This window comes from Syngnathus acus, chromosome 1 (genome assembly GCF_901709675.1).
Source record: "Syngnathus acus chromosome 1, fSynAcu1.2, whole genome shotgun sequence".
In the NCBI taxonomy this organism is placed as follows: Eukaryota; Metazoa; Chordata; class Actinopteri; order Syngnathiformes; family Syngnathidae; genus Syngnathus; species Syngnathus acus.
Window position 1 is genome coordinate 16,949,785 of NC_051087.1, and position 19,867 is coordinate 16,969,651.

Here is a 19,867-nt window from a genome sequence, read left to right on the forward strand (position 1 = left end):
CAAGTCTTGTTAAGAAAGCTCTGTTTTCAGGAAAAATACAATACAGCACTGGGCCCTTAGTGCGACAATGCTCAAGATCAAAAAGTCTCCATTCAGAAAAGGCAACGTTCAAGCTTCTTTGATCAGTTTATATTCAGTTGCACATGGGCCGAGTTTGATGGGTGATGAGTCCAGGGGGGTGGGGCAAGTTCGCAGAAGAGTTTGATTCCATGGGAGTGGGAGTTGGTTCGGTGAGAGCTGGTTCCGTGGGGTTGGGTGCTGATCATGGGCGATTCGATGTGTGTGGGGGCTGTTGTTCTCCTTTTCGCCTTTCGGCCTTGGCGATCATCTTTGGCCGGGTTCTTGGCTGTCTCCCTCTGGCACCTGCTGGTTTTATCTCCAAGTGACCTTCCTGTAAACATTCTCTTCCATTCTTGCACATGCACCTACTTCACCCACTGTTGCGCCTTGGCCCTACATCATTCTTCCAATGTTGTCATTTTGTACGGACTTATGTGAAGTTTTGGGTGTGACATCATCAATTCGTTAATGTTCCCTGACTATGCAAGTTCTTACTCACCACTTACCATGCATTTGTTTGTTTGTTCTTTTGACACTCCATGTACTTGTAGTCAAAACATTTTCCTTCTATCCAGAACCTTCAATAGTCATCAAAGGCTGGCGTCTAGCATTAGGCAAAATACGACATCAAATCAAGCATTAATCAAAACACAAGATATAATCAAGTGCAGAACATTCTTAGACACCTTGGGCAGTGTCCGTGAATTAGAATAACATCAGGCATGCATTAAATAGTTCCCTAAGGGTCATTATGCTATTCAGGCAAAATATCAAAAACATTTGTTATTTTTTTTTTTTTAAAACGTTTATTTCGAACATTAAAGAAATACAAGAAAAAAATAAAAATACAGAAAAATGATAACTCCATAGTACAATAGAATATAAAAGAAAAAAGATATTGCATTATAATTTTCCTTTATCGTAAAATCATATTTGTTCAAAAAGGGAGTAGAAGGAAGCCTAAGCTTATCTGACTCTACCCCATGTAACTACATGTTTCTATTTAATTCTGTCAAGAAATTGTCCATAGTCAATATATTAAAGAAAAAAAAAAAAAAACATATATACATTTTATACATATATATATTTATATATATATATATATATATACATATATATATATATATATATATACTATATTTTTTCTCATTAAAATACAAAAGCAACTTAAACAACTTCACAGCATGTTACGGTATCCCGTCAATATTTTGTCCTTATACATTTTTTTAAACTTAGGTAAGGTACTACAGTTCTTTAATTCGTCACTGCTGGTGTTCCATAGTTCCACACCTCTAACTGTTATACAATGTAACTTTAAGTTTGTTCTCACCAAATCTCTTTTAAACATACGTGTTCCTCTTAAATAATGGGTACTTTCCCTCCACTCAAACAACCTCTGGATACTGTTTGGTAATTGATTATTTTTTATTTTGTACATGAGTTGGATGGTTTTAAAGTCGACTAGGTCGTTGTATTTCAGTGAGTTCAATTTAATAAAGAGAGGGTTAGATGGTTCTCTATAATCAGCATTATTTACAAGTCGTATTGCTTTCTTTTGAAGAATGAAGATTGGATCTGTGTTTGTTTTGTACGTATTGCCCCACACCTCCACACAGTACATAATGTATGGGAGTATGAAGGAGCAGTACAAGGAATATAATGATGACTGATTTATAAGGTCTTTTACTTTATATAATACTGCTAGTGATTTTGAAATTTTTGATTTGATATACATTATATGTGGTTTCCAACTTAATTTATTATCTATAAGCACTCCAAGAAATTTTACTTCATTTACTCTTTCTATTTCTATATTATTTATTGTAAGAATTTTGTCTGTGTTGGTCGGATGGTTTCCAAATATAATATACTTTGTTTTACTTAAATTTAGTGTTAGTTTATTTGTATCAAACCAACTCTGTAATTTTCCCATTTCAATTCCCACAGTATCCAGTAGTTGATCCAGGTCCTCCCCACTGCAAAGCAGGTTTGTGTCATCTGCAAAAACTACGGCCTTGAGTAACCTGGAGACCTTGCATATATCATTGACATACAAAATAAATAACAAGGGGCCTAATATTGAGCCCTGAGGAACCCCACACTTTACCTGCTGTAGTTTTGATTTACAGTCCATAAGTTGCACATATTGAGTCCTGTTTGATAAATAACTGTTTAACCAAGTGAGTGACATACCTTGTATCCCATATCTTTCAAGTTTTGTTAACAGTATTTCATAATTTACAGTATCAAAAGCCTTTCAAAGTACACAGAAAAAGTTCTAGTTATGTCTTCTTTATTGATTAGGTGTGCAGGTATAATAATATGCTTAAAATGTTTCTTTTATTGATGCAATATGTGAATATACTTGTCTGCATATGTACGTTATTCAATGAGGTGTGAGCATATGTGTTTTTGTAGCTAGGCAGGATTTTTTGTTTCTTAACCCCATTCCTTCACGAGCAACAATGCCGTTGTTATGCTCCGTTAGTATTTAGGGGAGGGAAACACTTGGTTCACACTCCAGTCCAGATAGTGGCGGTAATGCTCCGTAAAAGCTGGTTACCAACCGCCATTTAACGAAACAAAAAAAGAAGACGGACCACAAGACGAGTAAGAGGATGGTGTTACGGTTTTAAACGGCTATTTCCCAATTGGTAACGTCAAGTCGTCAACCATCTATGGCATCCTTCAATCCAAAAAGGTATTTTAACGCTATATTTGTGGACACTGAATTGTCTCAAGTGTGTGTAAAATTCCACTGAATCGATGTCTAAAACCTATGCCCACCGAGTTCGTAGTTAATGGACGCTTTGTTGTGCAGTCTTGCTAGTCATTTTACGTTTTAACCGCCCCCGAACATTCCCTACTCCTTTTTAATAGCGTTTGACGGATGCAATCCGTCCGTAAATTAACGTAATGTACGGTATCTCTGAGGACGTTAATGGGCCAAATAACAAAGCGTTGTTATGGGCATAAAACATGCTCCTGAATTTACCGATCAGTTTGAAATAATTCACGACGCTGCCGCAAAGACAACCATAAAAAAAAATAAAGATGGCTGTTGCGGCTTACTTTTATTTTAATTTGCATGTAACTAATTATCCGCCAAGCAGCGAGGATTCTTTAGGCTCGGGCACTCTGGTGTAGAGTCCAGCACACATTCGCACACACAAACACTAGGCGCCCAGAAAAAAAAAAAAAAAAATAAAAAAAAAAAAAAAATATATATATATATATAGTGGAGCCTCGGTTTTTTAACACAATCCGTTCCAGAAGGCTGTTCGAGAAGTGAATCGTTCGAATTCCGAATCATATTTTCCCATTACAAATAATGGAAAGAAATTACCGTATTTTCCGCCCTAAAAGGCGCACCGGATTATAAGGCGCACCTTCAATGAACGGCCCATTTTAAAACTTTGTCCATATATAAGGCGCACCGGATTATAAGGCGCATAAAATAGAAGCTATACTGCAACAAACTGAGGTTGACTAGGGTCCACTAGCCAATAACCAACGAGCCCTCTGTAAACAATCGCGTTTCTCAAACGATCTCCTATAAAATGATCGGAACTGACTAAAGTTCGATCTAACGCATTGGTACTACTTACCTATGTTTCCCTTCCATATCGATCCATAGATTTACTCGAAACATTAACAGAGCAGCCTATTTTGACATGAAATAGCCTGGTACGTATAGCAGCTATCGTTATAGCATTAGCCATCCGCAAAGTCCCACGAGCCTCAGCTCGCAATCTCCCATGAGCCTCAGCAAAGTGTAAACAATCGCGTTTCTCAAACGATCTCCTATAAAATGATCGGAACTGACTAAAGTTCGATCAAACGCATTGGTACTACTTACCTATGTTTCCCTTCCATATCGATCCGTAGATTTACTCGAAACATTAACAGAGCAGCCTATTTTGACATGAAATAGCCTGGTACGTATAGCAGCTATTGTTATAGCATTAGCCATCCGCAAAGTCCCACGAGCCTCAGCTCGCAATCTCCCATGAGCCTCAGCAAAGTGTAAACGACCGCGTTTCTCAAACGATCTCCTATAAAATGATCGGAACTGACTAAAGTTCGATCTAACGCATTGGTACTACTTACCTATGTTTCCCTTCCATATCGATCCGTAGATTTACTCGAAACATTAACAGAGCAGCCTATTTTGATATGAAATAGCCTGGTACATATAGCAGCTATCGTTATAGCATTAGCCATCCGCAAAGTCCCATGAGCCTCAGCACGCAATCTCCCATGAGCCTCAGCAAAGTGTAAACAATCGCGTTTCTCAAACGATCTCCTATAAAATTATCGGAACTGATTAAAGTTCGATCTAACGCATTGGTACTACTTACCTATGTTTCCCTTCCATATCGATCCGTAGATTTACTCGAAACATTAACAGAGCAGCCTATTTTGACATGAAATAGCCTGGTACGTATAGCAGCTATCGTTATAGCATTAGCCATCCGCAAAGTCCCATGAGCCTCAGCTCGCAATCTCCCATGAGCCTCAGCAAAGTGTAAACAATCGCGTTTCTCAAACGATCTCCTATAAAATGATCGGAACTGACTAAAGTTCGATCTAACACATTGGTACTGCTTACCTATGTTTCCCTTCCATATCAATCCGTAAATTTACTCGAAACATTAACGGAGCAGCCTATTTTTAAATGAAATAGCCTCGCGGGTACAACAGCTATTCGGTGACGCCCCCTGACTACAGTTGCCGTAATGTTGGGAAGCGATGCGACCTTGTAATTTACTAGTCGTACTAAAAGGTACTGAAACATTTTGGCAGAGCACTGTGTACAACCAGTATGGATCAACAAATTCATCAATTGATCCATATATAAAGCACACTGGACTATAAGGCGCACTGTCGGCTTTTGAGAAAATGTTAGGTTTTTAGGTGCGCCTTTTAGGGTGGAAAATACGGTACTCCGTTCCAAGCCAAAAAAACCTCGCCTCTTTTAAGCATTTTTTTCATTTGCGCATTTTTGTCCAATCGCGCAACTGCAGCGCACCGCCGAATGCGCAACCGTAGCGCGTCGCCGACCGCGCAACTGCACCGCGCTGGTCGCATTATTGTGACAGAGCGGTCGCTAAAATTTAGAAAATATTTTAAAGTCCTAATGTACTTTCCAAAATTTAAGTGGACCTCTGCGCAGGGGGCTTAATTTGGTCCGATCGCGCAACCGCAGCGCGCCGGGCGCTCAGTGTCACATTGCTTTAGGAGCATCTTTGTGTTTTAGGATGGCTTTACTGCTCCCACTTGCTTCCTTTGGAGGCATGATTAGAGTTGATGCAATCCTCAGAGTAACGAGAACGTAATAACGAATGGAGTCAGTTGGCATGCGGGTCCTCTCGGCTCATCTCGCGAGGTTCGACAACCGAATTTCGTCTGACATCCGAAGCAAAAAAATCTCGAATTTTTTGTTCGAATACCGATTTGTTCGAGAACCGGGACGTTCGAAAACCGAGGCTCCACTGTAATTTATATATCGTTATATGGGCCTGTGGAATATTTTGAAGTGCAACCGCTGTCAGCGGCGAGCACCCGGCCGGCATTGTTGACATAAAGGACGATCGATGGATTTGATGAATTGGAGTGACACAGATGGTTTTATAAACGTGTTATTTATGTAATAGTTATTTGAATAACTCTGAATGTTACATCAGGCCCGTTCTCAGCTCTTCGTTTGTGTTAATGTCACGTTAGCATACCTATCGGCATTGTTGACTTAAAGGACGATCGATGGATTTGATGAATTGGAGTGACAGATGGTTTTATAAACGTGTTATTTATGTAATAGTTATTTGAATAACTCTGAATGTTACATCAGGCCCGTTCTCAGCTGTTTGTGTTTATGTCACGTTAGCATACCTATCGTTTAGCCTGTTGTTGCTCGTTCAAGTCTGTTCTTGGTGTTGGATTTTGTCAAACAAATTTCCCCCAAAATGCGACTTATACTCCGGAGCGACTTTTTTTTTTTTCCACGTTATTGTGCATTTTATGTCTAATTTGACTTTTAGTCCGAAAAATACGGTAATAGTTTTAAACATGTAAATACAATATAAATGACATACAGAAAATAATGTATAAATAATATAAATATAAATATAAATATGATACGTGTGTGTGTGTGTGTGTGTGTGAGAGACATATGTACATGTAGCTAAAGTATACATAGCTACTGTAAATATGTTTTTAGAACTCTATTATAATAACTTTTTTATTAAAAGGTACAAGTGTACGTACTGCAATTGTGTGGACACTCCCTGCCTTCTGCTGGCGTGTGGGCATCTTTAGTGCCATAATTCCTCAATTCAGAAGGTTTATTTTAAATTTGTGAATGTACGCGATGTACTGAAGGCACGATAATCGAACCGCGATGTAGCAATCACTGTATACAGGACTGTCTCAGAAAATTAGAATATTGTGATAAAGTTCTTTATTTTCTGTAATGCAAGTAAAAAACCAAAAATGTCATACATTCTGGATTCATTACAAATCAACTGAAATATTGCAAGCCTTTTATTATTTTATTATTGCTGATTATGGCATACAGCTTAAGAAAACTCAAATATTCTATCTCAAAATATTGGAATATCATGAATAAGTATACTAGTAGGGTATTCAACTAATCACTTGAATCGTCTAATCAACTCGAAACACCTGCAAGGGCTTCCTGAGCTTTGAAAAACACTCAGCTTGGTTCAGTAAACTAAATCACAAGTATGGGGAAGACTGCTGATCTGACTGCTGCCCAGAGGACCATCATTGACTCCCTCCATCAGGAGGATAAGACATAAAAAGAAATTTCTCAGAGCAAGCTGTTCACAGAGTGCAGTTTCAAAGCACATCCACAAAAATCTGTTGGAAGGGGGAAATGTGGCAGGAAACGCTGCACAACCAAGAGAGATGACCGCAGCCTTAACAGCATTGTGAAGAAGAGTCACTTCTAGAATTTGGGGGCGCTTTAAAGACAGTGGACTGAAGCTGGAGTCCAGCTATCAAAAGCCACTGTTCACAGACGTGTCCGGGAAATGGCCTACAATAGCCGTATTCCCATGGTCAAGCCACTTCTGAACTCAAGACAACGGAAGAAGCGTCTGACTTGGGCTATGGAAAAGAAGCACTGGACAGTTGCAGAGTGGTCCAGTACTCTTTTCAGACGAAAGCAAGTTTTGTATTTCATTTGGAAGTCAAGGCGCCAGAGTCTGGAGAAAAGGCTGGAGAGGAGCAAAATCCAAGTTGCTTGAAATCCAGTGTGAAGTTCCCACAGTCAGCGATGGTTTGGGGAGCCATGTCAGCTGCTGGTGTTGGTCCACTGTGTTTCATCAAGTCCAGAGTAAATGCAGATTTCAGAGCACTACATGCTTCCGTCTGCTGAAAAGCTCTATGGAGATGATTATTTCATTTTCCAGCATGATCTGGCACCTGCCCACAGTGCCAAAACCACCAGTAAATGGTGTACTGACCATAGCATTACTGTCCTCAATTGGCCAGCCAATTCCCCTGACCTGAACCCGATAGAGAATTTGTGGGGTATTGTGAAGAAGAAGCTGAAAGACACCAGACCCAACAATGCAAATGAGCTAAAGGCCGCTATAGAGGCTTTGCAGTCACGTGGTTTTATCACGTGATTTTGTGTTATGCCGCCATCTTGGCGGTCAACTCGTCAGCTCGTTCCTACGTGTTTGTATGGATTGTCTGATTTCTGCGCTACGTTTTCACCGATTTCTTCCGAATTATGGCTGATTTGCTATCCAACGAAGTTAGGCATTTGGATGAAGACTCCAAGAAACGTCACAGAGAGAAGTTGAACCTTGTTGGCACAACGGATCCGTACCTTTTACCGAGAAGCATGCTAAAATCGCCCGAGCATTTTGCAACAGCCGACCTGCCTGAACGCTCATATCCAGATATTTATAATTACCTCGTCGATTTGTTTTGTAATGGCATTTCATAACCTGACATATTAAAAAACTGAATAGAGTGAAATCATTCAGATACTGTACCTGTCTGTTCAAGTTGCTACCATTTTTATTATTTGTTTATTTTTGCATGATGCCACATCTGATTGGCTTGAAAACTTAACCAATAAATATAATTCAATATTTACATTGATAACGTTTTCAAGCATCATGAAAAAATAAACACAAAATAAAAACGGGGGGGTGAACTGAAGAAATCATCCCATTCCCTGCCTTGCTGCTCTTGCTGCCTTTCTAAAAATGCACCCAGCATTTTCAACAATCATATTTGTATCATCCCATATTGTATTATTTCACATTTTGTGAAACAAATCAGGGGTGAATAGTTTGTTTACATACCTGATATGAAGTCCTCATTGCATATCCTTGTGTAAATCGTAGGTTTCCATCGTTCACGACGAATATCCGCGATCCATTTATCACGTTTTTTCATGTTCGCCGGAAATCTATAGAAGCTAAGATTTGGTTTATCGCCTCGTCTATTGCTACATCCAACAGCACAGCAGGTATCCGGCATTTTTAAGCTCAAATAGCAGCAGATATAACAAGAAAGCGTGTGTGAGTCGTTGACCGGCACTGAAAAGTTGACCGCCAACATGGCCGCCAAGCTAATGTGGGTAGCTTGATGACGTCAGCTGCAAAGCCTCTATTGAAGCATCCTGAGCATCCATAACAACTCAGCAATGCCACAGGCTGATTGCGTCCATGCCACGCCGCATTGATGCAGTAATCTGTGCAAAAGGATTCCCAACCAAGTACTGAGTGCATCAATAGACATTTTCAAATGTTTGATTTTGTTTTGCTGTTATAACGTTTTTTTTGTTTTGCTCCGTCTGAGGAAATATTCAAATATTTTAAGATAGGATATTTGAGTTTTCTTAAGCGCCTCCGTGAGTCGTCACCTTATCGTGGTGGAGGGGTTTGCGTGCCCCTATGATCCTAGGAGCCATGTTGTCTGGGGCTTCACGCCCCTGGTAGGGTCACCCATGGCAAACGGGTCCTAGGTGAGGGGCCAGACAAAGCACGGCTCACACTAGCCCCTTATGATGAATAAAACAAATGGATTTCGTTTTCCCTCGCCCGGACGCGGGTCACCGGGGCCCCCCTCTGGAGCCAGGCCTGAGGCGGGGCTCGAAGGCGAGCGTCTGGTGGCCGGGCCTTCGCCCATGGGGCCCGGCCGGGCCCAGCCCAAAAAGGAAACGTGGGTCCCCCTTCCCATGGGCTCACCACCTGTGGGAGGGGCCAAAGGGGTCGGGTGCAGTGTAAGCTGGGCGGCGGCTAAAGGCGGCGACCTTGGCGGTCCGATCCCCGGCTGCAGAAGCTGGCTCTTGGGACATGGAATGTCACCTCTGGCTGGAAACTAGCCTGAGCTGGTGTGCGAGGCAGAAAAGTTTCGACTAGACATAGTCGGACTTTCCTCCACGCACAGTTTGGGTTCCGGTGCAAGCCCTCTCGAGAGGGGCTGGACTCTCTTCCACTCTGGAGTTGCCCACGGTGAGAGGCGTCGAGCAGGTGTGGATATACTTATTGCCCCCCGGCTGGGCGCCTGCACATTGGGGTTCACCCCGATGAACGAGAGGGTAGCCTCCCTCCGCCTTCGGGTGGGGGGACGGGTCCTGACTGTTTTTGTGTCTATGCACCAAATGGCAGCTCAGAGTACCTACCCTTCTTGGGGTCCCTGGAGGAAGTGCTGGAGAGCGCTCCTTCTGGGGACTCCATCGTTCTACTGGGTGACTTCAATGCTCACGTGGGCAATGACAGTGAGACCTGGAAGGGCGTGATTGGGAGGAACGGCCCCCCCGATCTGAACCCGAGCGGTGTTCTATTATTGGACTTTTGTGCTCGACACGGATTTTCTATAATGAACACCATGTTCAAACATAAGGGTGTCCATGTGTGTACTTGGCACCAGGACACCCTAGGCCGCAGTTCGATGATCGACTTTGTAATCGTGTCATCGGATTTGCGGCCGCATGTTTTGGACACTCGGGCGAAGAGAGGGACGGAGCTGTCAACTGATCACCACCTGGTGGTGGGTTGGCGCCGATGGTGGGGGAAGATGCCCGTCCGACCTGGAAGACCCAAACGCTCTGTGAGGGTCTGCTGGGAAAGTCTGACAGAATCCCCTGTCAGGAAGAGCTTCAACTCCCACCTCCGGCGGAGCGTTTCCCACGTCCCGGGGGAGGCGGGGGACATTGAGTCCGAGTGGACCTTGTTCCGCCCCTCCATTGTTGAGGCGGCCGACCGGAGCTGTCGCCGTAAGGTCATTGGTGCCTGTCGTGGCGGCAATCCCCGAACCCGCTGGTGGACACCAGCGGTAAGGGATGCCGTCAAGCTGAAGAAGGAGTCCTATCGGGCCGTTTTGGCCTGCGGGACTCCGGAGGCAGCTGACAGGTACCGGATGGCCAAGCGGAACGCGGCTTCGGTGGTTGCTGAGGCAAAAACCCGGGCGTGGGAGGAGTTTGGCGAGGCCATGGAGAATGACTTCCGGACGGCTTCGAGGAAATTCTGGTCCACCATCCGGCGTCTCAGGAGGGGGAAGCAGTGCAACGTCAACACTGTTTACAGTGGGGATGGCGTGCTGCTGACCTCGACTCGGGACGTCGTGTGTCGGTGGGGAGAATACTTCGAAGACCTCCTCAATTCCACCTACACGCCTGAGGCAGACTCTCCAATCTCTGGGGTCGAAGTCACTGAGGTAGTTAAAAAACTCCTCGTTGGCAAGGCCCCGGGGATGGATGAGATCCACCCGGAGTTCTTAAGGGCTCTGGATGTTGTGGGGCTTCATGGCTGACACGCCTCTACAACATTGCGTGGACATTGGGGACAGTGCCTCTGGATTGGCAGACTGGGGTGGTGGTTCCCCTCTTTAAGAAGGGGGACCGGAGGGTTAGGGTTAGGTGTTCCAATTACAAGGGAATTACACTCCTCAGCCTCCCTGGTAAGATCTATTCTGGGGTGCTGGAGAGGAGGGTCCGTCGGGAGGTCGAACCTCGGATTCAGGAGGAGCAGTGTGGCTTTCGTCCTGGCCATGGAACAGTGGACCAGGGTGCATGGGAGTTCGCCCAACCAGTCCACATGTGTTTTGTGGACTTGGAGAAGGCGTTCGACCGTGTCCCTCGGGAGGTTCTGTGGGGGGTGCTTCGGGAGTATGGGGTACCGAGCCAACTGATAAGGGCGGTTCGGTCCCTGTATCACCGATGCCAGAGTTTGGTCCGCATTTCCGGCAGTAAGTTGGATTCGTTCCCAGTGAGGGTTGGGACTCCGCCAAGGCTGCCCTTTGTCACCGTTTCTGTTCATAATTTTTATGGACAGAATTTCTAGGCGCACCCGAGGCGTTGAGGGGGTCCGGTTTGGGGACCTCAGCATCGCGTCTCTGCTTTTTGCAGACGACGTGGTGCTGTTGGCTTTTTCAGGCCGTGATCTCCAGCTCTCACTGGAGCGGTTCGCAGCCGAGTGTGAAGCGGTCGGGATGAGGGTCAACACCTCCAAATCCGAGTCCATGGTCCTCGATCGGAAAAGGGTGGAATGCCCTCTCCGGATCGGGGATGAGATCCTGCCCTAAGTGGAGGAGTTTAAGTATCTTGGGGTCTTGTTCACGAGTGAGGGGAGGATGGAGCGCGAGATCGACAGGCGGATCGGTGCAGCGTCGGCAGTAATGCGGACTCGGAGAGAGCTGAGCCAAAAGGCAAAGCTCTCAATTTACCGGTCGATTTACGCTCCTACCCTCACCTATGGTCAAGAGCTATGGGTCGTGAACGAAAGAACGAGATCCCGGATACAAGCGGCCGAAATGAGTTTTCTCCGCAGGATGTCCGGGCTCTCCCTTAGAGATAGGGTGAGAAGCTCGGTCATCCGGGAGAGACTCGGAGTAGAGTCGCTACTCCTCCACGTTGAGAGGAGCCAGATAAGGTGGCTCGGGCATCTCATCAGGATGCCTCCTGGACGCCTCCCTGGGGAAGTGTTCCGGGCATGTCCCACCGGTAGGAGACCCCGGGGACGACCCTGGACGCGCTGGAGAGACTACGTCTCTCAGCTGGCCTGGGAACGCCTTGGGATCCCCCGGGATGAGCTGGATGAAGTGGCTGGAGAGAGGGAAGTCTGGGAGTCCCTCCTGAAGCTGCTGCCCCCGCGACCCGACCCCGGATAAGCGGAAGAAGATGGATGGATGGATGGATGGAGTTTTCTTAAGTTGTAAGCCATAATCAGCAATATTAAAATAACAAAAGGCTTGCGATATTTCAGTTGATTTGTAATGAATCCAGAATGTATGACATTTTTGTTTTTTTAATTGCATTACAGAAAATAAAGAACTTTATCACAATATTCTAATTTTCGGAGATAGTCCTGTACATGTATGCATGGATGATACCTCATTGTTGCCGCTTTACAAGAAAGGGCGAGTGGGGATGCTCGTCACATCACGTTTATATCGAATGGAGCGTCTATCATCTTGCTTTCGTTTAATTTTGATAACACGTGCTGTGTGACTGTTTGTGGCCGGGGTTGCCAAATCCTTTCCCCCCTGCCTTGTTTACAGTGTGTTTAGCGGGGTTTTGTTTTGAAGTTAAAGAAGAGATAACGTGGCATCCTTGAACATAAGTAAAATGCCCTTCACAAAATCGTTAATGGAGCAAAAATGCGCTACATTGAGTTCACGTTCATCCAAAATATGAACATATGAGTGAGAATATGAGTTCTGAATTTTCGTTCTTTGAACGCGTTCAAGTACAACACTGTCTGTTAAATATGGCTCGAAGCTCCATTCTTCACACAAAATATTTGTCACCATTTAGAATCGGGCTACAACAGCCACAAACCAAGCACCAGGTACAACAATCAATCACACTCTCCATTGTTTTTGTTAGTGTGTGCGTGCAGTGCGTGCAAGCGACAGTTGCTGTAACATGACATTGCTAGCAAGGTGAGGAGGGGCTCCTGTGCAATGGCTGTGGAGACGCACTGTTTTCGGGTGTAGAGTAGCGTGAAGCAGGTGTAACGCCTTGCTCACACCTGTGTTACATGTCAACTTTCTCCCATGTTATCTTGCTCCCCGTCTCGAGTTACGCTTGTTAGGGTAAAGCGAGTTGCGCAGTCTTGTCTTCAGGGATGAGAACGGCGAATGAAATAAAACTCTGAAAAGTAGCCGGGGTCTGGGGGCTGCATGCCCCACTGGGGGGGCCGCAGTGGGCCAGGGGCCACAGGCCCCTATTGGGGGCCACAGGGCCCACAGGCCCCCCCCATATAAAAACAAATTTCTCAACGGATCAATACGATTCACGAAAATGATACTCCCGACGGAAAAAAATACGGAAATCCGCGGATCCGCGGAAGATACTCATCCCTGTGTCTTTCGCGACTGCAGATTCATCACAAGCGACATGGAACTTGCCTGATTGCAAAACTGTTCTAATTCTCAATAAAAATGTTGAACGTAACGTCTCATTTACATTTCCGACTGACTGCAAGAAATAGCAAACACTAAAAAAAATAAAATAACAAATAGAAGTTATACGCGGGATTTGAACCCGTGACGCAAAGTAATGAAGAACAGCCCACTGACTGTCACCTTTGCACAATGTTGACTTTCAAAAGTCCTTGGAGGCATTTGAATACACTCGCGATGATTTGTTAAATATATTTAGAGTGTGTGGGGCGGGAGATTTGGAAGTTCGTCGCATGTAAGACCTGATGCGTCGCATGACAGACAACCATTCGTGAAATTCTTTTCTCTCCACACTCTTATCAATACGCAAATCCGATCAATATAACATTGGTGACAGCGTTGCTTTAGTGCTTGGACCCATTACTTATGTGTCTATAAAGTTGATCATGCTTTCCAATGCTTTCTATTCCTAGTGAAGTGCGGCGCACTACCGCGCCGCAGCCATTCTGCACCCGGTGTGAGCGAGGCTAGCAGGCTAGGCCTAATAGGACTGACCACTGGCAAATGTTGCCGTTTACTTTAACAATGCTGGCAAACAGAGTAGGTTTGGCGATGGAGCCACGAAGTGTGAATAACTGTACAGGACATCAGAGAGAAGTTGCAAAAAATTATGTATTGAAAACATAGGTCTATATGTATGTTTTAAATTTATAGTATGGGAATTGCCCATGACAATCAGATATGATTAAAAAAAAACGTGAAGAAAAAATCAGTATAATCTCTGAGGATGTTCTTTGTTGTATCTCAGTTCACCAATACCACTTTGCAGCAGTGGGTGGGTAGCTCGCCATCAAATTGTTGCAGACAAAAAAAAGACCTAAAACAGGGGCAATTAACTCTTTGAATGCCAAGCTTTCGCAGAAAAAATAACCTCTAAAATTCCAGCCGATTTTGAGCATTTTTACTCATTTTGTAAAACCTACAGAACATTGTGTGCTATGGCTATAAATACACGTGTGGTACCGAATGAAAGATTGAACCCTCTTCTTCCCTTCTATAAAACATGAACAATAATGAAAATGTTTTTGATGGCAAAGACATTTATTTACATATTTGTTTTTTATTTATTTATTTATTTATTTATTTATACGTGTGCAAACAGCAACACTTTCAAATTTGACAAGCTATTTACACATTTTTGGCTATTCACAGAAATGTTTGCGTGGTGCTTAAAATTAGTGTGCGTGTTTTGCTATTTAGAAGGGATGTATTTGTGCGTCACTGTATCCCGCATCAGAATGACGGTGATTCATTCAACCTGTGGCACAAAGCACACACTACATGGCTTGTGATGCGGACGTCTGTGTCTGTCGTGTACTCCTAGCCATTTCCTCTAAATTTGCTCCATCGTTTTGCTCTACCGCTTTGCTCTACCGCTATCACGAAGAGCAATAGTTTGCTCAGTTTTAAGCTATGTAAAAGCCGATCGCTTCCGTTTCACCATTTTCGCTCACTCTATAACTCTACAACTACATTCTCCTTGTGGCATGGGGTTATAGTTTACGTCACCTCTTTATGAGCCCGCAAGAGCAGCTCTGCCATCAAGTAGTTAGAGTTAACCACTACAATGCTCTATAGACTTGATTTTAAGTGGAGAGGTCCGGATTTCTTATCTACCCATTCATAAAATAAAAATAAGTTGATGAGAATACTCGCCGACATGATCCTGCGTTATTAATGTCAATGATGAGTATTCTCCTTGCTGGAATACAAAGAGTTAAAAAACATGCAATTAGCCAAAATTCTTAAAAGTGAGTGTTATAAAAACAATTATCTGCATTAAATGCTACAATTTATAGAACAATTCATTCCATGAATTAAAGAAACCTAATCATTCAATTAATCTTTTGATATGAAAATCATCCAAAGTAGAAAAATAAACAATTTACATTCATCTTTAATTAACACACCTCAAAAATAACAAACATTGGAGTTTTACGACTCCACATTCAAATAGTAAAATTCAAGATTCAACTTGTTAAATAAGGTCCAGGAGTTCAGTAAAGATCAAGAGTAAAATGAACTGAAATCAAATAGTTAGCTTTGAGCTGGACAGTTAGCTCAGGTTAAGTTCAAGTGTATTCAAGATATTGTTCCAAGAGACTGTTGCGCAACAGGTTTTCAAGAGGCTTTAAGCGGCGAAAAGAGATGAATAGTCGATAGGCATTATTAAATACCGTTGGTGTAAACAAGGCATATGTAATGCAGAAAGAAGAATTCTGTTGGATTTGGTCCACAATTTGGGAAGCGCGCTATCCGCGCCTCACGGCAAAAGACAGAGCCAATCATCTGTTATGCATCTGCGTGTTCGTTTTCTTTTTCAGTTTTAGGACAAGACTAAGACACCGAAACAAAATTAGACTTACACAGGTTGGTTGAGTTCAATCACAATTCTTGTTAAGAAAACTCTGTTTTCAGGAAAGATACAATACAGCGCTGGGCCTTTCGTGTGACAATGCTCAAGAGCAGAAAGTCTCCATTCAAAAAAGGCAACGTTCAAAGTTCTTTGGTCAGCTTATATTCAGTTACACATGCCAGTGTGGGCCGAGTTTGATGGGTGATGAGTCTATGGGGGTGGGGCAAGTTCGCAGGAGAGTATTATTCCATGGGAGTGGGTGCTGGTTCAGTGAGAGCTGGTTCCGTGGGGTTGGGTGCTGATTATGGGCAATTCGGTGTGTTTGGCTTGGTGGGGGTTGTTGTTTTCCTTCCTGTCTTTCGGCCTTGGCGATCACCTTTGGCCGGGTTCTTGGCTGTCTTCCTCCTGGCGTTTTCCCTCTGGCACCTCTGCTGGTTTTATCTCCAAGTAACCTTCCTGTAAACATTTTCCTCTATTATTGCACATACACTGTCGCACCTCGTCCATTCATCATCCTTCCACTTTTGTCATTTTGTACAGACTTTTGTGAAGTTTTGTGTGTGACATCATCTATTCGTTAATGTTCCCTGACTAAGCAAAGTTCTTACTCACCACTTACCATGCATTTGTTTGTTTGTTCTTTTGACACTCTAACTTTGTCACATTCTTAGTTTAACCATGGTTCTAACCATATATTTTCATTGTTAAGTCAAAATATTTTCCTTCTGTCCAGAACATTCAATAGTAATTCAAGGCTGGCGTCGAGCATTAGGCAAAATACGACGTCACATCAAGCATTAATCAAAACATGATATAATCAAGTACAGAACATTCTTAGACACCTTGAGCAGTGTCCGTGATTTAGAATAACATCAAGTATGCATTAAATAGTTCCTTAAGGGTCGTTATGCTATTCAGGCAATATATCAACAAACATTTGTTATTTCAAAGTGCACAGAAATACATATCAGATCATGAAGTTATAAAAACCTACTATTTATTACCATATGTAAAAATGTCTAGTTATGTCTCCTTTATTGGTTTGGTGTGCAGGTATAATTATATGCTTAAAATGTTTCTTTTATTGATTTAATATGCAAATATACTTGTCTGCTTATGTACTTTATTCAATGAGGTTTGAGCATATCTGTTTTTGTAGCTAGGCAGGACTTTTTGTATTTCGACCCCATTCCTTCACTCCCTCTGTTGACCTCAGTTTAACTGAGGTCACCAAAACCGTTGATACCACCAGGGTCCCTCTGTTGGCAGACCACGTCCCTCTGTGGCGCCGCTTCAAGTAGCTACAGAGGTGTTATGTTGATCAGGCACAGCATGAAGTTATGGGAGAGAATGATAGAAGTGAGGCTTGGAAATCTCAACTGGCCAAAATAATGGAGGGTGTGGCAGAGATGAAGATGTTGCATTTTAATTTTATAAAAGTGGTGCGGGAGGACATGCGGACGGTTGGTGTGACGGGACAGAAAGATTTGGAAACGATTGCTCTGCTGTCGCGGCCCCTAACAGGAGCAACCAAAAGAACCGGTAGAAAAAAATGCGCGAGAAAAATGCATAAATAACGAAATAAATAAATAATAAAATAATAAAAATAATAAAAATAATTTTCCATGTATAATACGCACCCTAAAAATGGCATGTCGATGCTGGAAAAAAGCCTGTACCCATGTATAATACGCACCCAAATTTTGACTCCTACTTAAGTCCGTAAACGTAAAATTATTTCAGAAAAAAGATCATCTTTGGGAACAACCGGATGTTATTCTGCCGGTCAGTATCACTGCGCATGCGCTAGCAAACTCGATAGCGAAGAAATGTTTCGGATTTGTGTAGGGTACATTGTGACAGCAAACGAGCAGGTGATCGAGCAAGCGTCTGATACGAGAGCATTGTGTTCGTATGGAGCGTGTTTGAAGTGAACAGCAGAGAAGAAAGGAACAAGGCAAAGTGTTGTGAAATAAAATATTACCTGTAATACGCATTTGGAACTGAACTCTCGCTCTTTATATAGCTGACGTGTCTTGCGCATCCGTTCTGCGCATCTGTAATGGCGGCCTCCGTATGATATCCGGTTTGCGATGGAGATTAAAAAACTAACAATATTTGACAATAACACACCATCAAGGATTGCACCATCGCATCAAACGATGTCAATTCTGAATTTTACTGACTAAGTGTGTTGGGCAGGATGGCTGAATGCGATGCGCGATTGACAACAAACAAGAAGAAAGGTGATTTCAAGTTTTATTTCGAGGGAGATTTTCTTCAAAAATTGTTGTACCCATGTATAATACGCACCCAAGATTTTAGGACAATAAATTAGTTAAATTTTGTGCATTATACATGCAAAAAAAACGGTACATACATAAGTGTTAACTAATTTGTAATAGTATTGCAAGCAGTTTAAACTCTAATGAATGTCCATATCAGTTTAATCAAATTCTAATCATACTTTACCTTTGTATAAGGGATAGCCATCTCAAAGCATAGTCATCGTAATTTCTTCAATCCGTTGTTTTACTAACATTTAATGATTGATCAATCACGTATCTTAAATCATGGTTTTCCCCCTCCAAAGCGACTATGTACTCAAACCCAAACTCCACCATCTTATAGGGAAAAAAAAAAGTTGAATTTATTTGTTTATGTTCATTCTTTTCTCTTTGTCTCATGTCCCAATCACGCCACTGTTTAAATCAGGGGTTCTTAACCTTCGAATGATTCCAGACCCCCAATGGATTGTCCAATATGGTACCATACCCCCTTCACTTGACTGTTGAAATAATTATTAACCCTAACCCTAACCCTAAAAAGAAGAGCAAGAAAGAAGAAAGAAGAGCTTTTGACCTCATATTTACTTGCCTTATTATTCCTTCTGTGTTAATATTTTCCTTAGGGGAGGATGGGTGTGTTGTGGTGTAGTGAGTGTGATGCAGGACAAAATAACTGCTGTGGTGTGGGAGTGAAGCGTGAATATGAATGTTGTGGGTGAGGGGGCGGACGGCTTTTTGACGCTACAGCGATGTTGTGGTCAGTTATGCTGCTTGTGGTCCCGCCAGAGCTCAGCTGATGGCCACAACACCCACTGCCTGTGCTGTCAGTGCTGCCAACCCTACAGATTAATCGTTAGGTCTGCAGATTTTTACGTTCATTTGAGATTGTCAGATTTTAACTACTTACAAGCATAACGACAGTGAACAAGAACATAAGCATAACTAAAAAAAAAAAACCTGTGAACAATAATAGGTACAAAATAGAAGAAAATAACGAGAGATACTAAAAAAACACCTGATTACGAGAGATCGAGTCACATACCCCCAGCATTTGGGTCCCATACCCCCAAGGGGTATGGATACCCCCGGTTAAGAACCCCTGGTTTAAATGATCAATTATTTTCAACATAATACTCCTGCAGTCTTAAATTTGTTCAATTTATTAATCCCTTCCATTGTTCATCCTGCAAATGAATCACGTGAATAATGTGTTATTCAAACTTTAACCTTCAAAAGCCACTTTAAGTTATCCACCTGTTCCCAATTAGTTTCTAGTCTGTATGTTATTGCTCCAATTTTTTACATTTAATACTCTCCCACCCATTTGAGCTTATCTTGTGAAGGTCTTTAATTTATTATAAGCTATTTTAAAACTCTCCCCAGTTGTTACCACGCTTTGGCTCCATTTCACGATGTTGTCTCCCATTCATTTCTGCCGAGCTGCTGCTTCTCCTCCGTCTAGCATATTGAAGACTTAAAAACCATCAAATCTGAAAACACTTAAAATCTCACAATTCCCCCCTTTGTTTGTTTTTTTTCCCCAAAGTAAAAATAACAATGTCCATGGTAACATACCCATCGCTAGCTGGACTTCGGTGTACCTCCAGATGCCATCCTGGCCTGGAATCACCAATTCTCAGTCCCTGAAACTCGACTGGCAGCCTCTCACATGGCTGTATGAACAAAAGCTGTCACCCTCCTGTAGCTGTGC

The 19,867-nt window shown here is 42.8% G+C and overlaps 1 protein-coding gene across 1 annotated transcript in view; it reads left to right on the plus strand.

Moving 5' to 3' along the window:
• The first annotated feature begins 2,679 nt into the window (after positions 1–2,679).
• LOC119124462 (zinc finger protein 638-like) overlaps positions 2,680–19,867 on the plus strand; it is a 168,940-nt gene continuing 151,752 nt past the window's right edge. Inside the window, exon 1 of the mRNA XM_037254471.1 lies at positions 2,680–2,761. The gene's annotated coding sequence lies outside the window, so the exon portion shown is untranslated. The remainder of the gene's footprint in view (positions 2,762–19,867) is intronic.